Source organism: Ambystoma mexicanum, chromosome 5q (genome assembly GCF_040938575.1).
Source record: "Ambystoma mexicanum isolate Mex_15411 chromosome 5q, UKY_AmexF1_1, whole genome shotgun sequence".
In the NCBI taxonomy this organism is placed as follows: domain Eukaryota; kingdom Metazoa; phylum Chordata; class Amphibia; order Caudata; family Ambystomatidae; genus Ambystoma; species Ambystoma mexicanum.
The window spans coordinates 1,327,044,716-1,327,070,645 of record NC_090933.1 but is presented as its reverse complement, the minus strand read 5'-3'; the positions used below and the strand labels follow the sequence as shown (position 1 = coordinate 1,327,070,645).

Sequence of the window (25,930 nt, the reverse complement as noted above, 5' to 3'; positions counted from 1 at the left end):
CTCTGCCCATCAGGCACTCCGATGGGCAGGTTGGATAGATGCAAACTGCATGGGCCTAATATAGTGGCAATCCCTGGTCTACTGTGTTGAGTATAGAGAAGACGATGCCTGAGTCCCCCTGCAAAAAAAAAAACAGATGCAGAGATTTTGCCGTCAACCAGCTGTCCAGGGGAGAGTAAAGTGGGAGAACTCTCTGCCCATCAGGCACTCCGATGGGCAGGTTGGATAGATGCAAACTGCATTGGCCTAATCTAGTGGCAATCCCTGGTCTACTGTGTTGGGTGTAGAGAAGACGATGCCCGAGTCCACCTGCAAAAAAAAAAGACGGATGCAGAGATTTTGCCGTCAACCAGCTGCCCAGTGGAGCGCAAAGTGGGAGAACTCACTGCCCATCAGGTGCTCCGATGGGCAGGTTGGATAGACGCAAACTCCATGGGCCTAATCTAGTGGCAATCCCTGGTCTACTGTGTTGGGTGTAGAGAAGACGATGCCCGAGTCCACCTGCAAATAAAAGACGGATGCAGAGATTTTGCCATCAACCAGCTGCCCAGGGGAATGCAAGTGGGGAGAAGTCACTGTGCCATCAGGCGCTCCAATGGGCAGGCTGGATAGATGCAAACGGCATGGTCCTACTCTAGTGGCAAGCCCTCATGTAAATGATAATTTTACAATGAGCAGACAAACCGGAGAACATTCATCACATTCATAGAGCAAGAAGAGTGCAGGTAATAAACTTGGATTCCCAGTAAGTATACCATGCTGCATCAAAAGTCCCCACATGGTGCCCACAACGTAGGTATACCCATCTAGTCACCGACTTACCTGGGAGTTGATTTCAATGATCTTCAACTCTTGCCTGCAAATTGATCTGGTAGTGTGCGTAGACATCCGCAGCCACCGTTCTCGGTGAAGTAATTCCATAAACATAGAGAGAAGAAAAGTCAGTCTTACAAGAGTGGCACAATCCCCCCCCCCCCACCCACTTCAGCTGATTTCAGTTATCCACACTCAGCAGGCTAACAGTTCAACCAATTGCATATACACCAACAAGGAGTCCTCACTATTCCCAAACCCTCACTTCACCCCAAACAATTGACGCACCTTCAAATCTCCAATTACCTTACACTACACACAGCTAGAGGCCACCAATCACTTGGTAATTTTATACCTTCCAGTACACGATTAAACTTGGCAGACTTAACTTGGAGAAGGATAGATGGTGGAGGCACAACCATATTGCAAAGTGTCAAGTATACAATTGATGGAAGACAGTGGAAATGGGGCGTGCAAAAGGTTCCCTTGGGTACCTATAGCTTTCATAATCAAGTGAAAAAAAACAACATACACGTTCTGGGGCTGGTAGCCTGAAAGTAGCACCATATGTGTTATTGTATGATATCATATGGCATTTATAACACGCCTATACATAAGTGTTTAAAGGCGTGAAAGTGTGCAAAGTGTATATACACCGATTGCCCTCAGACATTAAAACAACTCTACCCTGTAAGATATTCGCAGTCTAATAAGCTGACACTTTAAGACCAATCCAGTAATGAGAATTGTTGTGGATGGAGTGAGAGGAGCAGCCTTGGCACAGGTAATAAGCCAGGACCACCTCTAAGTATTTTTAAGACGTAGGCACATTCGTCCTTCTTAGAACCGCAACATAAATGCAACAAAAATAGAAATATCCCACGAGCCGTAGCATGCCATGTATTGATCAAATAAAGCATGGGTATTCCCAGAAGATCCTCTGGTCCACCCGTTTAATTTAGTAACAGGATGCCAGCATTTAGGTTGCAAGCTGCTAGCCAGCCATAAAAAGGTAAATTGCTTCCTTCATCAACACCGTTACAGTAAGTGCTCGGAAGCCTAATTTGCATGAGCACAATCAGTGTTTTACCCATGCAATGTCCTTGATGCTGCTAACCTTTAGGTACATAACCCACCCGCCAAATGAAAACATGGGTGGGTGCCACCATTCTAAGCCCTGTTACTGCTGAGGTTGAAGTCCTGTGAGTTGGCTCAAATATTAGCATCCCCTCACACATGACCCCTACTCCAGGGTCACTCGCAATGTCTCCACGACACAACTGGCTGGTGCAGTGTACAGATGTTCCTTATCTGGAAGAGTTGATGACTGCCCAACGGGACGGAGGCAAACCCAGTGAGGACGATCTGTGAACCCCAAACATGTAAAGTTTGAGTGGTTGACAACGTCCAATATTGGGAGAGGTTGAGCAAAGGCAATCCTTTGCTTTACGTTTTTAGTCTGCCTTCCTAAAAGGGATGGTATACCCAAACATGAGTTGACTGCACACTGCGCCACAGGCAAACAAATGCTGCACCCATAAATACAGTTGTAACACTCAACTTGAAAAACATGAGGAATTGAACACTCGATCTCAGGTTTCAAACCTGCAAGGTTGAAGGTCAAGTCATTCTTACAAACTCCACAAAGAATGCCCGCAGCACTACATTCATGCACTGGTTACACTCAGCTCTGCCTAAAACATGTTATGTTATGTTAACAGTACTTATATAGCGTACCGTCACCAACGGAATTGGTCCCCAGGCGCTCTGGAGGATCTGTAAATGAGAAGGTGGGATGGGTTAGTAAGGTGAAGAGGGAGTAGGATAGTGAGAGGAGTGGTGTACTGTTGGCAGCTTCAACTCGGTAGACAACGGGTGCTGAGCTTTGGTGCAAGTATTGGATCGGTGTCAGTCCGCGTGTGCTGTTGGTGCAACTTATGTGTTGTTGCAGTGTGGTGAAGTGCGTGTAGCTTGTTGTGCGAGAGATGGTTGTGTGAGTTTTTTTTAAGTATGCAGAGAGTTTGAGTTTATATTGGTTAGTGGGTTATTTGACATTTAACCTGCAAGCATTCACAGTACTGTCTAAGTGTAGCACCCGCTGACCTACACAATTCAGTCTGAGTGTGGCACTCACCAATCTTCACAATATTATTCAGGTACCGCACAGGCCAATGTTCACAACTCTATCCAAGTGTGGGACATGCTAGCATTCTCATTTCCATTTAAGTGTTGTGCTTGGTAATCTTCATTTTTCCGTCTAGGTGTGGCACTCGCCAACCTTCACAATATTATCTAGATGCGGCGCAGGGCGAAGTTAGGAAATCCGTCTAGGCCAATGTTCTCAATTCTAAGTGTGGCACATGCTAACATTCAGGTTCCATCTAGGTGTGGCACATGCTAACATTCACAATCCTGTCTAGATGTGACGCAGGCCCAAGTTAGGAATTACGTCTAAGTGTGGCGCATGCTAACAGTCAACAATCCTGTCCAGATATGGCGCTGGCCAATGTTCTCAATTCTAAGTGTGGCACATGCTAAGATTCAAGTTCCATCTAGGTGCGGCATCTAACATTCACAATCCTGTCTAGATGCGACGCAGGCTAATGTTCTCAATTCTAAGTGTGGCACATGTTAACATTCAAGTTCCATCTAGGTGTGGCATATGCTAACATTCACAATCCTGTCTAGATACGACGCAGGCTAATGTTCTCAATTCTAAGTGTGGCACATGTTAACATTCAAGTTCCATCTAGGTGTGGCATATGCTAACATTCACAATCCTGTCTAGATACGACGCAGGCTAATGTTCTCAATTCTAAGTGTGGCACATGTTAACATTCAAGTTCCATCTAGGTGTGGCATATGCTAACATTCACAATCCTGTCTAGATACGACGCAGGCTAATGTTCTCAATTCTAAGTGTGGCACATGCTAGCATTCGAGTTCCATCTAGGTGTGGCATATGCTAACATTCGCAAACCTGTCTAGATGCGACGCAGGCCCAAGTTAGGGATTACGTTTAAGTGTTGCACATGCTAACATTTACAGTTTCATCCAAGTATGTTGCTTGCTAATACTCATAATCCCAGCTAGATGTGAGGCAGAGCTAGGATTTCTAACTAAGCGCGGTGCATACCGACATTCACATTTCTAACATTTCAATTGGAGTTCTATCAAGTGTGGTGTATGCTAAGCCTTCCTAATTCCATCCAAGTAGGCAGATGCCGACATACACAAACCTATCTAGATGCGACGCAGGCTAGCGTCCATAATTCCCTCCAGGTGTGAGACTTGTTAATATTGACTAGTATGTTAGGATGCAGTGCAAGGCAACATTTCAAACACTGTCATGGTTGATAATCGGCTGGTGGTCACACAACTTTCTAAGTATGCATGGGCTAAGTCTATGGCAGTCTATGTTATGGGAAAGGTAAGATAGAGTGGCGGGGGCTTTCTGGAGTAGAGTAATTGCTCTACACCCCCACCATGCCACACTTACAGTTTTTGTTGGTGTCTGTTAGCTGCTGGCTTCCTTGGCTTCCCCTGCAGACACTTCTTGGAGCCACCTCTGTCGCTGCCGCCCTTTGCCTTGGGGCCCTTAGCCGCAAGGGCTGCCGGGCAGAGGGCTGCTCTGGGGTGTCCTTGATGAGGGTGCGGAGAGCCAATCAGGGCGCTTGGGAGGCGGGGAAAAGTGAGCCCAGGAAGCAGGGAGGCCCGGCAAAGACCACGCTACGGCCTCGCACTACGTGCTTTTAGAAGCACTGGGCATTATTTTATTTGTGCACATGGGGTGGTGCACTCATGGTGTCAAAATGGTACGCTAATGATCCAATATTGTGCACATGATGTGACACTGTTCTCATGAAGAGATGACGTTGTGCTTATGATATAGTGAGGAACATGAGGAAACAAACCCTGCATGCTGCAATCCAAACCGACCCTGACAAGGCCCAGTTCTTGGAAGTGAAACACTTCATGTAGGGTGCCACATGACTCTGTTAAAATAAAAATCCAAAACAAACCTTTGGGGGTGCCTGCTCCCCCAAATGAAAACATGGGTGGGTGCCACCATTCAAAGCCTTGTAACTGCTGAGGTTGAAGTCCTCAGAGTGGGATCGAATACTAGCATTACCTCACACATGGCCCCTACACCAGGGTCACCTGTGAAGGCTACACGTCCGTAAAATTCCCTAACACATGTCACTTGCTCAAGGACACACCCGAATGAAGGTGGATCAGGGAATGACATCCAAAAGCACAGTTCGTCCCACCCCCAATCACACTAATGAATGCACCGGCCTACCTGGTGCATACCCCCCACCCACAGCAGGTCTCTGCTGCCACCTTCCACCCCACTCTCCATGGCACACTGCAGTCACCACACTGATCTTTCGGGTACTCTCTTACCTGGCTGTACTTGGACTCCTGGTCCAGGGAGTCTTCTCAAGGCCATGGAGGTGCTGCAAGTGGCTCCTGCCCAGGGTGTTCCACTCATCCGGCTTTGGACTTAGATAGGGGGAATCCTTGTTCACTGCGGGAAGAGAGACAAGACAAAGGTAAGTGGTTTAGAGGATTGGGTGAAGCCTCTAAAAGACCCCCCCAGAACTGCCATGTGATTTCAAGAAGCCCCTGCACACTGCCACATGCTTTGGTCACCCACCCTTGCAGGTTTATCTAACCCTCGCTCTGTTGCATGCCTCGGAACTCATGCATGCATGCCCCCCAGTCAATATTGCATGTCAGGAGAGTGATTAGAGGGGTAGGTGTAGGGGCTACAAGTCAGAACACAGCTAACTCCTGCAGCCATCCGGATTCAGTCATGACTGAGAGAGTTAACTGCTTTTAACATTAAAGCTTCACCAGAATAGCCTCATTAGAATGTTTCAAGAAGTTAGATGGCCCTGCACAAGTAGGTTTGCCCCTCCTCCCACAGTCTCTGAGGTTAGCCCTGCTCCCAACATTTGAAGGGGTTACCTCCATCTCCCCTCCTGAAATGTTTTGCAGAACAAGTAGTACATGATTAAAAACTGCCTTGCAACATGTTTTGGATTTGATGTGGTCGTGGCAGGGGATAACTCACAGAAAGGTGCCATGATTCAAGTGCTTAAAAATCGGCAAATCATTAACAAACCTACCTCACATTGATGAAAGGATGTCAGTGGCAGGATCCCAGCCACTTCTATACAGTTACTTGGATGGGTCGCTGGTGTGATGCAGTTGAACTCCTAGGCAGCAAAAGGGACCATCGGAGAGAATCAGAAATCATATAATTGGCAATGCTGAAAAAAGAAACAATACATTAGTCCCTTTCCCACCGCATTGTACTACTACACTAAGGGCCTCATTACCCGGTAGGCGGTGAGCCATGGCACTATTAGCGCCATAGCTCATGCCGGTAAAATTTCCCATTCCCATTTCTGCCCCATAGGGCTCTATGGGAATGGGGAAGGCGCTAATTACGGCACTGCAATTTTGCGGTGCCGTAATTAGCTCCAAGGTCCCTTAGCGGGTTGGATTTGAACGCCTGCAAAAAGCAGGCGTTAAATCCCCCAACCCGCAAAGGGACCTCGTAGTAAGGCGGTAGGGATTTACCGGTACCGGTATTTTACCGGTACCAGTAAATCCCTACCGCCATCCGTGTAATGAGGCCCACAGTGTTCTTCAAGCAATAACCCATTGTCATAACTGTTTTACAATCTTCAAAGACCACCTGGGTATAAACCACTCTCGTATGCTAGCCTAAAGGGTATTACAAACAAAAATGAAACAAACAAGCATTGGCAATGCCAACAGTTTGGGCTGTTGTGTAGGAATGGGAATGGCACTTGCAAGGCACTGCAGTAGTGGAATTAACTGACCATTGATGGTAGCAGGTGCAAAATGGTGCAAGTACCAGGGCATCTAATGGCAGTGCCTGGGAAATGCATAATACTTATACACAAGCCAACATGTTGACTTTGACAATGCTTGTTTTTAACAGAACTTCAATGAAGGACAAGCTTAAGGGAGGTGGACCAGGGGGAGAAGGGACAGGTGACACAGATGGTGGAAAGATGGCGACATGGAGAGGAGGCGCAAATGACACAGAGAGAAGGGAGATGACACTGAGGAGAAGGGAAAGTGAAAAAGAGGTTGAACATGGGGAGGAAAGGGACAGGTAACATGGGCAGGATGAGAGGCTGTGGCATAAGGGACAAGGAACAGGGGACAAGAAGCTGAATATGTGGCAGGTGACAGGGGCAGAAGGGGCTGGTGACGTGGGCAGAAGAGGCATGGGGAAACAGTGTGCTTGTGACATGGTGAGGAAGGGGCTGGCAAATAACATGGGGACATGGGTTTAGGCCATGGGTAGGGTGAAAGGCTGGTTATAACGGGTGTGATGGAGCAGATGGCATGGGGGAAGGAAGGTAGGTTATAAGAGGGAGAAGGGGCAGGTGACAGAGGACGAAGCAGCAGAGGTGTATGGGAGAAGGGAATGGGCACATATCAATAGGAGAGCTGGCACAGGTGAGAGAAAGGATGCTGGCATGAGAGAGAAGAGACTGGGAAAGAAGAGGCTGGAGTCATGGGGAGAAGGGATAGGTATCATGGGTGGGGGAGAAGCTGAGACACAGCGAAGAAAAAAGGTGACAGGAAAATGGAGACGAAGTGGCAGGCGACAGGGGAATAAAGAGCTGATGACATGGGTGTGAGTGAAGGCTGACACATGGGAGAACAGGCAGATGATACAGAGGGAGACAAGAGGGAAGGGGCAGGTGACAGGAAGAAGGGGTACAGGGAAAAAGGGATACAGGGAATAGGGGGAGGGTGACCTGGAGAAGGAGGGTCTGGTGACAAGGGGGGATGGGTAGATGACATTGTGAGGAGCAGCGAGGGGCTGATGGAGCGGTATAAGGGCGGTGAGAGGTGGACGGAGAGGAGCGGCGCCAAATGGGGGCTTTGAGGGACTGATGGAGAAGTGTGGGGCAGCTTCGGACTGAAGGAGAGGTGCTGTGGCAAATGGGGGCAGTCAGGGACTGATGAGAGGTGTGGGTAAGCTTGGGACTGAAGGTGAGGTGCTGGGGCAAATGGTGACAGTCAGGATCTGATGGAGAGGTGCTGGGGCAGCTTGGGACTGAAGGAGAGGTGCTGGGTAGGTGGGGGCAGTCAGGGGCTGATGGACAGGTGCTAGGACAAATTAGGGAAGTCAGGGGCTGATGGAGAGGTGTGGGCAACGAGGGACTGAAAAAGAGGTGCTGGGGGAAATGGGGGCAGTCAGGGGCTGATGGGGGGCTGCTTGGGACTGTAGGGGAGGTGCTGGGGCAAATGGTGGCAGTCAGAGGCTGATGCAGAGGTGCTGGGGCAAATGAGGGAAGTCAGGGGCTGATGGAGAGGTGTGGGGCAGCTTGTGACTGTAGAGAGGAGCTACGACAGGTGGGTGCAGCGAGGACCTGATGGGAAGCAGCTGGGCGATAGATGTTGGGCCAGTGAGGGGCTGAGAAAATGTTGATGGAGAAGATTGGGGCACTGAGGGACAGTGAGAGACTGATGGTGTAATGCTGGGGCTGGTGGAGACACAAAGGCCTGATGGAAAGCTGTGCGGCAGGTGTGGGCAGTGAAGGGCTAATAGAAAAGTGTTAGGGCATGGGGAGGGCGGTAAGAGGCTTATAGGGAGGTGCAGGGGTAGGTAGATGGGCAGAGCATTGATTGGGGTATTAGAAACTCAGACAGGTTTGGGCCTTATTCACAGAAGTGTTCTATAGTGGTGCAATCCCATTGACAAATGTTCTGTGAATCCGGCCCATATGTGTTCTTAGAAATCATGGTAGCAGGGGCACGGTGGTTCTAGAAAGCAGCCTGCATTGCAGTGAGATATTAAGTGATACCAAGTAGTGTGCAAGTGAAAATAAAGGAAAAGAAATCATGCTTCGCCAGTCGTTGCACAGATGTGCAGCATCCAGACAAACCAGCAGCATATCAGTGCAGTCTTTATCTGTAGTGCGCCTTGTGTTGCTTTCTTTCCATGGGCCTGCTCACAGTGCACCACGTTTAGGTACGGGCCATTTTGACACACCGCTGTGTCCCCAGAGCCCCCTTCGGCATGGCAACAGTGGAGCAACAAAAATCTTGCCCCAGCTCATTTGGCGCGACGGCTATTTTGGCGCAGCGGTCCAATACTGAAATTAGCGGCTGCTCCCAAATAGCCCGGCAGGAAATGAGACCCGTTTTGAAGAATACAAAATCAAATCCTAAGTGTGACACAAACATCAGCAGCACTTTCCGCCATAAAATATCGCAATGTGTTGTTAACTGGCAGCATCACAGTTTGCTCGAACACGTGCACAAGCAAGCTCATCCCCGGGCAGGTGAAACTAACAACTTCCAACGTAAAATGCACAGATCTTCTCTGGCACACGTGTACTGTGCACTTGAAACGGACATCCCTGAATTTAAATGTGGGGTGCTATAAAAGAAAAACAGGGTAGTGACACACACCGGGCAATGGATAAGAAACCCCCATAAACAGGGAGACACCCACACAACATAGAAGCGAGAACAGAGAGGACCTCGACATGTGTTTCCGACATTTATTTTTTTAAACTGCAAAATACATGTCCCTTCCATACTGTTTATAGAACTGTGAATACTACTGACCTCGCAAGTGCACTTGTATTGCACCCCAGCTCAGGAGGTTGTCTGGGTTTGCACTGGCAAAAACAGTCAAACATGGCGTGTGCCTAAATGTCCTGCTGCAGCCTGCACACGTTATTAGCAGAAGCTTTGAACGATGCAGTGGTCAGTTCCTGCCTTTCAGATTGAAAAGCAAAGTTCACATGGGTCACATGAAAAAGCTGCAAATGCTACAGTCTGGGAAGTGAAATCGGAGAGAAAATAACTCAGAGATCAATTCTCAGACGGCATTTGCAGAATCGATGAAAGCGCGAAATCACTTGCTGTTGATGACATTATAAATGAATAAATAATCTCACTTACCTAAACATGTAAAATAACGAGATGGCAGTACACACGCAGCAAAAACAATAGCGGCTCCAGTCTTAGTCTGTGCATGTGCAGGAAAGCAGGCCTGAAAGGGAGGGGCTGGGGTGCGGCTGTGAAAGGGCAAAACTATCTCTGGCCCGTTTCGGGGGAAGCAAAAAAATAAAAGAGGACTGCGAAGCCAACAAGGGTTTTCGTTGTTGTCATTAGTTTCACAGAACATGTACATTTTATTTCTGAGTGAGTCTGTGGTTTTGCAGTTGTGGAGCTGCAATAGCCCTGATCTGCAGGGACACATTTAAAATTGACACAAATGGTAGCGTCCACAGGGACCTGGAGGAGTGCTGGAACATTAGTACCTCCCACTCCCAAATACAGAATATAAATCAAAGGGGCGTGTATTTGTATTTGAGGGGCACACATTGGTTTAGGAGACGAGGAAACTGTAAAATACAACTCCCACTGAAGGGTGGTGCTTCTCTCTAATCACGGCAGAAGCAGCTCGAATGAGGCGCCCTTTGCACCTGCATTTCCCTCCCCCAATTACATATTATGTGAAATTGTGGTAGAGGGTGGGGTTATAAAGTATGCTGAACTGCTCTGCATTGGATAGGAGAGATGGGGACAACAGAAATCTCCTCCCATTTGGAGATGAATCATTCGGCCGACGCTATCGGCCCAGCACTTAGATTAGCATGCCTGGGCCGATAGAAACGGCCCGTGGCACTTATAAGGTTAATGGGGCACTGGGTACAATTGTTGGCTTTCAAACATACCCACGTGACAACAACATTCAGTTTGTCAATATTCTCTTTGACAAACTTTCAGAAGTGAAAAGGATAGGACGCTCAACAGCTCGATTCGTTCTCTTCAAAGACATGTATGTACATAGAGAACAATTTTCTCTAACTCTTGCATATGTAGTCACTATTCATAAATCCAAAGGTCTTACCCTAGACAAAGCATTGATAGATATAGGAAACACAGTCTTTAAAGAAGACATGAGCTACGTAGCACTATCACGCTTATGTACACTTGACAGTCTTTTTCTAATCAACTTTGATGCAAGTAAAGTGAACGCTGATATTCCTGGCATTTTAGAATACAATAGACAACGTTCACTGTACACCCCCCATCTGAAATCATATCCTGTTCCAGAAAACAGAAAACGTTGTAAAAGAAAAGTAATTCAAACAGAAATGCAACAGGATCTGACTGCAAATCCTTCAAAGAGAGTAAAATAAGCTAATACTTCATCAATTACCACAACCAAAGAAAAACCTATTAGTGAAAGTAAATCAGGTACTTCTTCAAAGAAGAAACATAAACTTCGAAAAAATCACTCGGACACAGAGCTATCTGGTCCATTCAAATTTTCAAATGAAATTGGTGTAAGTTGCTACGCAAATGTAGCAATAAATATTCTATTTCAATTGCCACCAATTGTTAACAACCTTTACTTACACAGTACAGACCAATTGTGTTTGCAAATGTTAGTCCTTCATAGAAACGCAACAAACAATCCTGACAGCACGTATAGTGTTTACGGAATAAGACAAGAATTGGATGACTCTGCTGGAATGGTGAGGTTCACTATAAACTCACAAGAAGATCCACAAGAATTTCTAATGTACTTATCACAAGTACTTGAAAACAAAAACATACCTATAAATGAAATGTTCCAGATTTCATACATGTTGAAACATACATGCACTCTATGCAACAATGTGACAAAGGAACAAATCCCTAAATAGCGATTTGTGTATGTATCCATACCTTATTGTGAATCCATGTCATTTCAGCAACTTGTACAAAATCCAAACCATGGCAGATTATGTACTATCTGCAATTCAGATAATCGCTCCACCTTACTGATACAAACACATAGTAACTACATAATACTAATGTTTCTACGTTACAATGCAGATGGTATCAAAAACAACTGCAAGCTGACTGGATTCACAAATGGTCAAGTGTCACTTGGTAAGAAAACCTTCACAACAATAGGTATAATCTACCACGCAGGAGCCACAACCAATGCAGGTCACTACACTGCATATATATTAAAAAAATGTGAATGGTTCGAATGTAATGATAGTAGCATTACTCTAAAGGAGAGATTACCAGCAAATCTTACAAACGCTTATTTAATCTTCTTAAAGCCAAAACTTAATAACTAATCTGTACTTCAACATTAACAAAAATGTAATTAAAATACTATAAACAGTTAGAATACGCCAACAGGTATCTAACTGCCCAAGATTGTACAACAACCACACAGACAAATGAATACCACTGAATTGTAACAAAAAATAGTTAGAATATGCCAACAGGTATCTAACTGTTTCAAAAATAGAACATTAACCAGAAACAAAAAGTGAACACTCAAAGGAAACAAAGAAATAGTTTGTAGCATAGCAAAGAAAGTTTTTTTTTTATCCGACAAGGATTTTTTTTTCCCCAGACCCAATGATTTGAAAAACAAACACAGAAACTGAGCAAAAGGCACAGTACACTGGTTTGTAAAGTAAATATGAGGGTAAAAAAAAGCTCAAATGTCTATTACACAATGTAATAAGTCTTTATAAAATACAAACACTAACATGCTCTTTTCTTTTATCACAGAAATTGAAAAAGAATATTTTCACCAAGTACAAAAGTCACGTAAGAAATATATTGAATCTCAACAAATGAAACAGTAAGTATAATTTCACACATTTCATACTTATTCGAATCAATACGTGTGATCTACGGCTGTAATATGGTGCAGTGGCTGTGGGCAGGGCCTAGAGTCTTGGATGTATAACCTACGGCCTACGGCCTGCGGCCATGCACCCAAGACTGTAGGTCCTACCCATAACCACCGCAGCATATCACACCCATTGTGGCTTATAACTTCAGTACTTACAACTTTGGTCTTGGGCGATGCCTATGGCCATGCACCCAAGACTCTACATCCTGCCCACAACCATCACATTATATGAAACCCACGCTGGCTTGTAACTTCACAGCTTATAACTTTGGTCTTGGGTGCATGGCATGCGGCCATGCACCTAAAACTCTAGGTCGTGCACACAACCACCGCACCACATCACACCCATGTTGACTTATAACTTCAGTGCTTATAACTTCAGACTTGGGCGCATGGCCTCTGGCCATGCACCGAAGACTCTAGATCCTGGACACAACCAGTGCAGTATATGAAATCCATGGTAGCTTATAACTTCAGGGCTTATAGCTTTGGTCTTGTATGCATGCCCTTCGGCTATGCATCGAAGACTGTAGGTCCTGGCCAAACCACCACAAGATATCACACCCATTGTGGCTTATAACTTTAGTACTTAGAATTTTGTGTCTTGTGTGCATGGCCTTTGGCCATGCACCCTACACTCTAGGCCCTGCCCACAACCACCTGATAGATATTCAATTCTATGGCTGTATCTATGGGTGTGGTATGCTGTGGTGGTTGTGGCCAGGGCCTAGAGTCTTGGGTATATGGCCTATGGCCTACGGCCTACGGCCATGCACCCAAGACTCTAGGCCCTGGCCACAACCACTGCAGCATATCAGAACCATGGTGGCGTATAACTCATTGTCACACCCACACAATGAACCATTTTAAATGTGGCATATACTCAATTTGCACGCAAGACTTTAGGCCCTGCCCACAACCACCTCATAGATATTTGATTCTATGGGTGTAATGTATGGGTGTGATATGCTGCAGTGGTTGTTGCCAGGGCCTAGAGTCTTGGGTGTATGGCCTACTGCCTACGGCCTGAGGCCATGCACCCAAGACTCTAGGCCCTGGCCACAACCACCGCAGCATTTCACACTCCACCTTCCTACGGCAGGAACCCTCTCCCCCCCCCCCCCTAGAAGCCAGAATCTAGCCCCAGCATCTTGCGAGCGCGGGCACACGGAGCAAGGCCTGCCTGACCGTGTCCGCACGGAGTGCCTGACCCGCCAATGCCGGGCGCATCGCGGCGCCACCACGAGGCTGAGGCCGCACTCTCCATTTGAATTCCGGCATCCGCCGGCAGGCGGAAACGCCGGCTGCAACGAAGGCCATACAAAGGCCTGTTCCTGCGCCTGTTTCACGCATGAGAGCGCGGCAAGGCCACCCCCCCTGTTCATTTCACCATTCACCGACCGCCTTTTGTAATGACTGAGGCAAGTAACTCGAACCAAGTAACCTTACAACAGGAGAACTTATTGTAAGTACTTTGCCACCGTCCTGTAAGCTAATCGTATTTATTTAAAGTACTGACGCTGCCGCAATACGACTCCCCTTAGTCTGCATATATACGCATTCAATTTACATTGCTCACCAAGAGGCATCGGGGACATTACTGTATGCATGTTCTCTTAGCCACCACTATTTGAATGTATTTCAGACTACCATTGGAACTCTTGAACCTAGGCATATCTTGATTGTATTGTGCTTTATGGTCACCAATAGACCACTTCTTGATTGCGCTGTGCCCTATGGTCACTAGTAGACCACTTTATGACTGCACTGTGCCATGCATCTCCACTATTGACCTCTCCCTACCATTAGTGAACCTGCACTAAATTGCCGATGTATACACATTAGATGCCTTCAAATCCTTAGCTCTCACCTCCATTCCTATCTGACTACTGTATTTGTGACATATGCCTATTTTGAATCTAGGTACCACTGCCTACTGCATTTGTACCACATGCCTAATTTTGAATCTAAGTACTACTACCTATCTGACTACTGTATCTGTGCCATATGCCTGATTCTGAACCTAGAACCTAGCCACCACTGCCTATCTGTATACTGCATTTGTACTGCCCTGGATTGAATTGCACAATTTGAGACTGTTAGGGAAGTTCCCCAAGGCCCTCCTAGACCTTATCTCCTAGATAGTATCCACATTGCTACTCTGCTCACTTAACGTTAGCGTTGATTTGTAGAAAATACTAACTGCATTACTCACCTTATGTGCAATGGCCACGCTCGCATCCCCAGACATTCCCACTCAGGATACCGACTCAGGAGCCCCCCCTTCAGTTAGGCACCAGTCCTCCCAACGACTCCTACATAGCAAACTACTATTCTGACCCTTCTTGCCCAAGGTATTATCGCAGGCCAGGACTAATAACCCTTGCCACCTGCCCTTGCCCTACCACCGAAAGAAATAACAAACTACGTGCTAGACTCTCTAAACTATATGAGCCGCCCCGAAGGCTCCTTTCTGACTCCAAATGCGAATCAAAAAGCCACCATACTAGAAAACCTATTGCCCTAAACCACCAGCTTGCCTCCCCCACCACCAAAGGCCCTACCATTCCCATAACCAAGCCCAAACTTAGCTCTCATACAAACATCTCGGTAAAAACGGATGAACATTCCTATAAAGGAGCTCTCCTAAATACAAGATCATTGGTCGCTCATGCCCTTGATATAGCAGACCTAATCATTAAAGATAAACTAGATTTCATTGCTCTAACTGAAACCTGGCTCCACAATGCAGCAGGCCCGTCTCTAATGCTGGCTATCCCAGATGGCTATACCATATCCAGGAAGGACCGGGTGGGCAACCGCGGCGGTGACATTGCCATCATATCCAAAGAAAGTTTAGCTCTGACTAGCACCGACCCAAACCCTGCAATCGTGCAAATCCCTCACTGCCAAACTCCCTATAAACAACACCCAATCCCTCACCATCCACCTGGTCTACAGACCACCTGGTCCGCTCGGGACCTTCGAGGAAGATTTGCATAGCCTAATATCCAACAATGCAAAATCCACCTCACAAATACTAGTACTAGGTGACTTTAACCTAGGATTCAACGACCCAACAGACATACATGCCTCCACCATAGCCAATGCTATCTTATCACTCGGACTTTCACAAAAAGTCAACCTACCAACTCACCTGAAGGGAAGAACCCTAGACTGGGTTGCTGATGCTAATTGCTCAGCGGTCATCTCCTCTACCACACCACTATCTTGGACAGACCACTCTCTGGTCTCATTCAACCTACTGACCTCCAGACCACCCACCACAACTGAGTCACTGGCACCGCCCTGCCTAACAAGAAATAAGAAAAATTTAACAGTTGAAAGAATCATCCCAGCCATCCTTCCAACGCTAAACGCACTGCCAGACAACCTAGATCCCAACTCACTAGTTCATGAATATAATAAAATTATGTTAACTACCATGGACAAAATTGCCCCACTTAAACTTCGCACCAGCAAACCCAAAACTCATTTAAATAAATGGTACACACCTGAACTCAAAGCCCTTCACCTAAAAAAGAGAAAATGTGAATCTGCTTGGAAACTATGCCGCTCTAGTGAAAAGAAAGCCATTCTCGATACGATTTCTCGTCAATACAAAGCTGAAATCTGCCTAGCTAAACGGAACTCTTATAACATTCGCATTGCCAATTCCAACTCAAGTATGAAGGAACTCTTCTCCATACTGAAGGAACTTGAATCAACCATTACCACACCCGACACCTGCACTAAGGACCAGACTTGGTGCACAGACATCCAACAGGCACTAGCAAATAAAATAAATACCCTACAAAATAAAATTCAACTAAAAAAAGACTCCTTAAACCTCACTAACCCTCCTACACCTCTGCCTAACGCTTCACCAAGCACACACACTAACTCATTCTCCTTTTCTAAAACTACCACCTTGGAGGTCGAGAAAATCATACTTTCTCTCAAACCCTCAAATTGCAAAGGCGACATCTGCCCTGCACACATAATCAAGGATGCAGCCAGAGACCTGTCGCCATTCATCTCCAAACTCATAAACGCCTCCTTTTCTTCAGGCAGCATCCCCTCCAACCTAAAACAATCCTTGGTGCTCCCCCTTCTCAAAAAGCCAACACTTGATCCTCTCATCCCCACCAATTACCGCCCTATCACCACGGTACCCTTTCTACTGAAAATCCTGGACAAAGTGGCCTACGTCCAAATCCAAAAATACTTAGAACTACACAAACTACTAGGCTCCAGACAATCAGGTTTCCGCCCTTTACACGGTACGGAAACAGCCCTCATTGACTTGAAGACCCAAATCGATGATCTGAGGGACAAGGGTAAGACAGCACTCCTCCTCCTACTTGATCTCTCAGCGGCATTCGATCTTGTCGACCACAAGGTCCTCTGCAGACACCTGGATTCAGCTGCTCATTTCTCCCCAGAAGCCATCAGATGGATTGAATCTTTTCTGAGTGAGAGAACAATGAGAGTCTTCTCCCCATCAGCAGCAGCAGGCCCCTCTCCTATTACGTGCGGAGTCCCGCAGGGCTCATGCGTCTCCCCCACACTATACAACATCTTCACCAAACCCCTGTTCGACGATCTGGACCATCTGGGTGTCACCTACACTAACTATGCAGATGACAATCAGATTCTCCTCCCACTTTCAGGGGATCACAGTAAGGACAGAGAGTTGGTGAATAGGGTGTATCTCATCATTCAGGCATGGATGGCATCTCATGGCCTATGCCTGAATGATGACAAGACAGAGCTTATTATCCTGGGTACCCCCGCCAATATCAACAAACTAGGCCTTGAATATTCCGAATTCAACATAGACGGCAATATCATCAAAGTATCCAGGGATGTAAAAACCCTCGGCTTTTACCTGGATGCCACAATGTCATTCACTAAACAGGTCAACTCACTAGCATCTAGCTACGCGTATACCTGCAAATTAATAAGAGCAGGCAGACCTTTCCTATCCAATGATAGCTGTATGATCTTGGCAAGAGCACTCATACTCTCCAGGCTCGATTATTGTAATGCCCTATACAGTGGTGCTAGCAAAGCTATAACCCATAGGCTACAAATCCTACAAAATAACGCCTTGAGAGCTGCCCTCGGCATCAATAAAAGAGAGCACATCTCCAGTACCAGACGCCAACACAAATGGCTCTCCACTGACGGTAAAATCAAACTAAAGGTGGCCTCCCTAACCCATAAAGCCCTGAACAATGCTGCCCCGAGCTATCTGATGGATAAAGTAAAAAGAAAGTCATCCATCAGAGAAACAAGAACCATCAATTCCAACTGTCTGATAATCCCCAGATTCAAACTCTCCACCATCGGAGGTAACAGCTTCCCTGTGAAAGCTGCTACATTTTGGAATTCTTTGCCACACAACTTGAGAGCCGATCAACCTTACTTGCTTTTTAGAAAGAATCTCATCAGTCACTTGAACTCCAACAATTCTTGTATTTAACTGTACATCTTAAACTTCTGTATAGATACTGATACTCTCTGCTTGCTTTCTTACTTTTCTGCAAACAGCATGTACATACATGTATATTTCACTCCTTTGTATAGATATTGATATTTATTATGTGTGAAGATTTTGCATATTTCTTATTCCTGTAATCCTTAATTTCATATATCTACAACTTTTACCTCAACTGTATATTTCTGTAACATTGTAAGCTTTGAATATTCTTCTGCCTGCGCCCTGCTGCCCCTGGGTATGGTGCGCCATATACATAAATAAACAAACAAACAAACAAACAAACAAACAAAGACCCATGGTGGCTTATAAGTCATTAGCACACCCATACAATGAAACATTTTAACTGCAGCATATACTGAATTTGCACCCAGGACTCTAGGCCCTGCCCACACCTACCAGATACATATTCGATGGTTTGGGTGTGATATGCTGCGGTGGATGTTGGCAGGGCCTAGAGTCTTGGGTGTATAGCCTACGACCTACGGCCATGCACCTAAGACTCTACGTCCTGCCTACAACCACTGCACTATATAAAAACCATGATGGCATATAACTTCAGTGCTTATAACTTTGTTCTTGGGTGCATGGTCCTCCCCATAACCACCTGATTGATGTTCGATACTACGGGTGTATGTATTGCTATGATATGCTGCGGTGGTTGTGGCCAGGGCCTAGAGTCTTGAGTGTATGGCCATAGATATTTGAATCTAAGGCCGTGCAGTATATAAAACCCATAGTGGCTTATAACTTCACTACATATAATTTTGGTCTTGGGTGCATGGCCTTTGGCCATGCACCCAAGACTCTAGGCCCTCCCCACAACCACCTGATTGATATTCGATACTATGGGTATATCTATTGCTGTGATATGCTGCGGTGGTTGTGGCCAGGGCCTAGAGTCTTGGGCGTATGGCCTACGGCCTACGGCCTACGGCCATGCACCCAAGACTCTAGGCCCTAGCCACAACCACTGCAGCATATCACACCCATGGCGGCTTATAAGTCAGTACCACACCCATAGAAACAAAAAATGTAACTGCAGCATGTACTCAATATCAATATTCCCTAACACCACGCGAGTCCTTAGAACAGTTTCAATGTGCCTGCGCACAGCACGGATGGAAATATTATCCTTTCGAGACCCCTCATTTACAGTAATCACAAACATCCCGTACAGTGCGGGCATGGCGAATACATCATTAGCACCTGTCGCCTAAACAAATACAGTATTTCACCCATCTCTTACTCTCTAAACCTCCCCAAGCACTCTGACACACCAAGACACTCTCCAAAACAGCATTTCACCTCTGGTCGACGCCGCGCTGTCGGCGGATCCAAGATGTCGGGCGCATCCAAACAATCTGACGCACATCACGCCTCACTGTAGCCAATCGAAGGACACGTCACGTTTCTGCGGTCATGACACGAGCCCCTTAGCCAATCGTTATCTTGTCCGCGGAGCGAACAGGGAAGTGTGACCGCGGTGCGGACATAGATATCACTAATTTTTTGAGACATACATTTTGGTGGTTTTAAGTGAAATTACTGGACGGATTTTTGACAAATTTACAAAAGCATGCTTTCAGGACCAAGCTGTTGCTCCTGCCGCAAATTTGGTGACAATCCGTCCAGCGGTTTGGGCTGTAGGCATGCGCAAAGTGTTTGCCCCATTCAGTCAATGGGAAAAAAATACGTTTTGGGACACCCTCTATAACTTTTCCCCCCTGGACCAAACCTCACCAAACTTTGCAAATAAATTCAGAGTGGGCCATATACTTTTTTTGCAAAGTTTACCATGTTTTGGTGCTTCAACGTATAAGCGGACATTGCACTGACTATACTTTGCAGCAGACATGCATTTTGACAATTCTCTCTCATGCACAGTGTTATCATCCCGTGATATTTATATCCTAGTTGGAGATCAAATATATTAATGTTGCATATCTGCAGGTGGAAAAAATAAAGGACATGACGGTCTAGTGTTTGGGAATGTAGCACACACGTAATCATGTAGCGGAAACCAGCGCGATAACAGCCGGACAACTGTGCTTGGAGTTCTAAAGGTAGACGTTCGCTGCGAGAGTGTTGCGATCAAGTTAAGGCAGTTACGGTGAATGAACTGGTCCTCGTATTCGGGTTACATTAAGGAAGTGCTTGGGTCTTGGGCCATAAGCCAATATTTGCCTTTGTTCTTGAAGACTGAGAACGAGGGTTCTAATCTAAGTGAGGTAGGTATAGAGTTGCATAGTTTGGAAGTGAGCACCGGGAAACTGGCCCCACCAGATTTTTGTCATTTGAATCTGGGTATGTTGTAAAGCACAATGTTGCAGGGTGCAGTGGAGGACAGGAAGGACCCATGAGTATGGGGGAGTGGGCAGAAATGGAGGCAGGGTGCGGGAACATACTTCTACACATTTTTTATAAACATTTTGACCACTGAATCCCTCACAATCTTTTAAGGAATAATTGGGGAATAATTTGCTGTAGGTGAGTGACAGCAAGTCACCACTGTTTCTGTACCTCTGCGCATATGAAGAGAGAAATGCATTCTACTGTGACCCATTACGTGTTGTGCTCAAATAGTACATGCATGCACGCACAGCAGCAATATGAAGGAACTGAGCTGAATAGCTGATAAATGACTACCTTGTAATGTCGGCATGCAGCGCAAAAGCAAGCTGACAAGAGGAAGATAGTGCTCGCACTCGCCCTTGTTACCCTTTTTCTCTGCAAATGCTCCAGTGAGTAGTGTGTCAGCGCTTTGCATGTTTAACACCTCTCTGCAGGACGCAGATCATGGAACACGTTCTGAGATGTCTTCATGCGCGTCTCATGGTCCTTTTCCTGCGCATACTTTGGGGATTCTTTCTCAGTCTCAGCATTGTTACAGAGTAATGAGCATGTGCGCATGCGTGAGCCTCGTTTGGGCTCACGCATGCACGTTTATAATAAATGCGTCTGGAACAGTAGTTGCCGCCGGGACCTCGCAAACCCCAGACGTGTCCAAGAATGAGTGACCAAGAAGGTGAAGCAGCGGCACCTGCGCAAGTGTCACGTCGACAGCATGGCACTCTGGCACTGATGCTGGAATTCTACACATCCGGTCCTCCCTTCCAAGATGGGGCCCAAGTGGCTCATATGGATCAAGAAACTGGACATGTTCTTCAGAACGACTGGGGAAGACGACGACGACGCCAAAGTGGCAACACTGCTGTGGTTCATAGTGATAATTTCGACAACAAAAATGTCGAAAGTCCAAACTTCGAGAAAAAAAATGTCGAAAAAAAAAATTTCGACTTTTTTTTTCAATGCATTTTTTTTCGAAATGGGCGGGTTCCCCCCAACCCCCCCTTTTTAAAATGTTTCCCGAACCCCTAAAATAAATATATAATTAAAAAAAACGAAAGTCGACATTTTTTTTTCTACATTTTTTTGTCGACATTTTGTTTTCGAAATTATGACTGCCCACCCGCTGCTGTACTCAGTGGGGACCGAGGTGCTCTGCATCTATGAGTCATTGAACATTCAGGTGGTAACATATGACGCCATTAAGATTGCTCTTCAGAATCATTTCATCCCGCTTTTGAATGTGGACTTTGACCGATTCGTGATGTGTAGTGAAAAGCAACATGACGATGAGTCCCTGGACGATGAGTCCCTGAACCAATTCTGTGCGTGACTGCGCCAACCGCCAACTGTCAGGCACGTGCAGATGGGACAATGATGAAGCGATGATAAGAAACCAGCTAATACAAGGGTGCAATTTGAGTAAGCTGCAAAGGCAGATCTTGCAGGAGCCTGGGATGACGTTGGCTCAAATCCTAGACAATGGCAGGGTATATGAACTAGTGGAAAGCAGAAGGGCAAGAATGGACGCGGCCGTACGGCCAAGCAAAGGGGAAGAGGCTTTTGCCCTAGGAAAGGCCACTCCATCGAAGTCTCGGTGGAGCCAAAAACGTCAGGACACATCCCCCGCCCAGGGCACCCAAGCAGTGTGTCAGTACTGCGGTTACAATCTACCACACACAGAGGACTGCCCTGCAAAGTCAAGATTATGTGGCAGGTGCAACACACCAGGCCACTACGCAAGGATGTGCAGAGCTGCAGCGCCAGTGATGACCCACAGGGGCCCTGCGAGACCGAGCAGTGGAAATTTCAGGAGGCCACGGAGCATAGCCACGCAGGAACAAGACACGCAGAGACTCAACATAGCTGAAGAGGAAGAAGAGGACGAAAAAATATTTTTCATATCCAATATAGCTATGGGAGGCAAGAAAAGAAGGCAACCAACCCGCGTAATAGACATTAAGGGCACCCCCACACCGGTCCTCATAGACACAGGTGCATCCGTGTGCGTTCTCGCCACTGAACACTAGAAGGTCCTCCCTGGCCCACCACAGCTGGAAAACTTGAATTTACAAATTCGGGGGCGACACACCGCTGCTAATCCAAAGGTCTTTGTCGCACAGTTACCCATGGCCCTAATGCGATCAAAGCCAGGTTTTATGTGACGGATGTCAGCCCACATTTGTTCCTAAGCTGCGCAGCGTTCAAGGCCCTGAACATTGTTCATTTCACGCTAGCAGTGTACCAGTCAGACATTGAACAGCTCCTAAGCAAGTTTGGAAGCATCTTCCATGGGGTGGGCAAATTAAAAGCAAAGCCGATTTGCTTGCAAATTGACGAGACTGTAAGGCCCACTGCCCTCAAGCACAGGAGGATACCCTTCCATTTGAGAACGCAAGTGGAGAAAGAGCTGCAGACTCTAATTGAGATGGACATTATCGAGAAAGTTGAAGGGCCCACGCCAATTGTAGTAGCGCCCAAACCCAAGCAACCAGGTGCTATCTGTGGCCATAAAAAGGGAGCACCACATTACCCCAACGTTGGATGATATTGTCAGTGAGCTGCAAGGGGCCAAAGTGTTTTCAAAGTTGGACCTACGTTCTGGGTACCATCAGCTTGAACTTCACCCGGAATCACAGTACATCACGACCTTCACGACCCATGAGGGGTTATATCAATTTAAGAGACTCAGCTTTGGCGTATCCTCCGCCGCCAAAGTGTTTCAAAACACCATTAGGGGAGCACTGGCCGGCTTGCGTGGTCTCCTCAACATGAGCGACGATATTTTAGTGTTTGCGTCGTCGGAAATGGAACACATGAAGAGGCTAGAACTGACCCTGCAGAGATTGAGCAAACTTGGTCTGACGTTACACTGAAGTAAATGCAAATTCTTCAGAGACCGCATAGAATTTTTCGGATTTGTCTTTCACGCAGGGGGAATATCGCCTGACCCGGAAAAGGTTTGCAGCATTCGCGAGGCCGCAGCACCAAAATCACCAGCAGAAGTCCGCAGCTTCCTTGGAATGGTGAATTATTGCGGCCGATTCATCAAGGGACTAGCGTCGCTCTCGGAACCCCTCCGAGCCCTGACAAAGATTGACGTGCCATGGACATGGGACAAAAGGGAACAAAAAGTGTTCCAGGACATCAAACTGCACTGTCAGACCAAGACACCATGGCATACTTTGATGCAGCGATTGAATCGGAAATTGTGGTGGATGCCAACCCCGTAGGCTTGGGGGCTTTACTGCTGCAGGCAGGCGCACAAGGGAACATGTGTCCAATCGCATACGCGAGCAAGGCGCTATCTGAGACAGAGAAAAGATACTCTCAAATTGAGAGAGAAGCGCTGGCAATTTTATGGGGCTGCCGACACTTTCGCCTCTAGATCCTTGGGAAGCCTGTGGTCACAGACCACAAACTCCTGATCCCCATCATGGCCGGGGCATCCTCGAAACCTCCCCCACGCATTGAACGCTGGATGCTGTCACTCATAGAATATGGGGTGAAACTTCAGTACAGGCCAGGGACAAACAACCCCGCTGACTACCTGTCCCGCCATCCTAACAGCAGACAGGAGCAAGACCAGGGAGAGGTCGTGACATGGCAGGAATTAATTTACAATGTCGTGGAGGTGGCCATGCCAGTTGCACTGTCGAGAGAAAGTGGCGCCAGAGCGTCAGACGAAGATGAAATATTCAAGGTCATCCAGTCAGCCATCAGGAGCGGGGAGTGGAAGGAGATCCTGAACAACAACGCAAGGCGAGAGGTGAGAGCGCAACGGGATTTGCAAGCGATGTGGAAGGTGAGGCACGAACTGTCGATTTCAGAGGAAGGCCTGCTCCTGCGCGGCCGACAGATAGTGATCCCATGTGCACTCGTGCCTAAGGTGCTTGAAATTGCGCATACAGGCCACCAGGGGTCCACCAAAACCAAAGCAAGGCTGAGGCCGAAAGTGTGGTTTCCAGACCTAGAAGAGAGAGTGGATGAACATGTGCAGAGAAGCCTGCCGTGTCAGGCCGCAAGTCCAGCAGAAAGGGCACCCCCCATAAATTCCATGGACCGGAGCGAACACCCGTGGGGGACAGTACACGCAGATTTTGGCTCAACGGGCAGAGGAATGTACTTCTTGGCTGTCATAGACCAGTGGTCAAGGTATCCCGAAGTAAAGCTGGTAGAATCCACCGCGTGTGACAACACAATCTTAGCCTTAGAGAAAATGTTTGCGACCCACAGGTTTCCGACCATCCTATCCTCAGACAATGGGCCACCATTTATGGGGAGTCAGTTTGCAAAGTATATGGAGGAGAGGGCAATACAACACAGAAAGGTGACACCCTTATGGCCCAGGGCGAATGGAGAATTGGAGAGATTCATGAGGACTTTAAACAAGACATTTCGGATCTCTGCAAATGGAGGGGAGAACTAAGGAGAAACTTGATTGAGTTCTTGCAGGAGTACAGAACAACCCCCCCATCAGTCCACTGGGGTTTCCCCAGCGGAGGCCCTATTCAGGCGATGCCCAAGAGGACTCCTCCCTGAACTTGAGGGGAGAGCACCAGGAGTGATCGATGACACAAGGGTCAGACAAGAAAGAATGGCCAGGAATGAGGAGAGCGAGAGGAGACACCTACAGGAGAAGGAAGTGTCGGTGGGCGATACCGTGCTGGTGAAGAACTGCCATCCCGAGGAGAAACTGTCACTCACATACGAGCCGCAACCCTGGAGAGTGACACACGTGAGAGGTTCAATGGTAACCGCTGCCAATGGGAGAGGGACGGTAACCAGGAACAAGTCGTTCTTCAAACAGGTGGACTCTGGTCAGGAGGAAAGGCCGCCGGAAGAGGCACCTGAGCTGGGAGCAAGGGAAGAGCCGCCAGAGGCAGAGAGAGCAGAGGAACCTGGACCCAGTGAGGACCACCGCCGCTGCCGACCTTCGGGAGTAGCAGTCGGTAGCCGGCCAGACATGGTCGACAACCTTCAGCTCCATTCAAAGACTACATCATGGACTCAGGGGACTGAGCGGGCCCCAGCCAGAGTTAGGCGACTCACGTTGCGTCTGTATTGTTTGGTTTCTGTTTAAAGAAAAGGAGGGATGTTACGGAGTAATGAGCATGTGCGCATGCGCAAGCCTCGTTTGGGCTCACGCATGCGCATTTATAATAAATGCGTCCGGAACGACAGTTGCTGCCGGGACCTTGCAAACCCCAGACGTGTCTCTTAGTCTCCTTATCGGTAGGCGTGTGTGTGATTGCGAGACAGCCCAAGGTGCTCCTACTGGTTAACAAGCATGTGCCATGGCTGATCATTAAGTATGAGCAGTTTGTTGCCTTTCCTGCCTATACTTTGGGGATTCTCTCTCAGTCCCAGCATGTGCCATGGAAGATCATTGAGCATGCGCAGTGTGTTCCTTTTCATGCGCATACTTTGGTGCTTCTCTCTCAGCGCTCAGCACGTGGTTTTGCTGTCTCAGAGCCCGGCATGTTGACACCTCTGCGTAAGACTTTGATCCTTGAGCATGCGCATTTTGATCCACG

The 25,930-nt window shown here is 47.1% G+C and overlaps 1 protein-coding gene and 1 long non-coding RNA gene across 3 annotated transcripts in view; one reads left to right on the top strand and one right to left on the bottom strand.

The window, feature by feature from the left end:
• The window catches only part of LOC138498532 (zinc finger protein 850-like), a 511,734-nt gene that overhangs the window by 434,640 nt on the left and 51,164 nt on the right, over positions 1 to 25,930 (top strand). The window lies entirely within an intron of this gene.
• Positions 992 to 25,930, bottom strand: LOC138498533 (uncharacterized). 2 transcript variants are annotated; one of them, XR_011278733.1, is made up of 4 exons: positions 25,820 to 25,930; positions 5,949 to 6,038; positions 5,221 to 5,344; positions 992 to 2,589 (listed from the first exon to the last, which is right to left on the bottom strand). It is a non-coding gene; the product is annotated as an uncharacterized lncRNA (long non-coding RNA). The 2 variants fall into 2 exon arrangements; XR_011278732.1 differs by lacking the exon at positions 25,820 to 25,930 and adding an exon at positions 9,787 to 9,868 and having other exon boundaries at positions 5,949 to 6,092.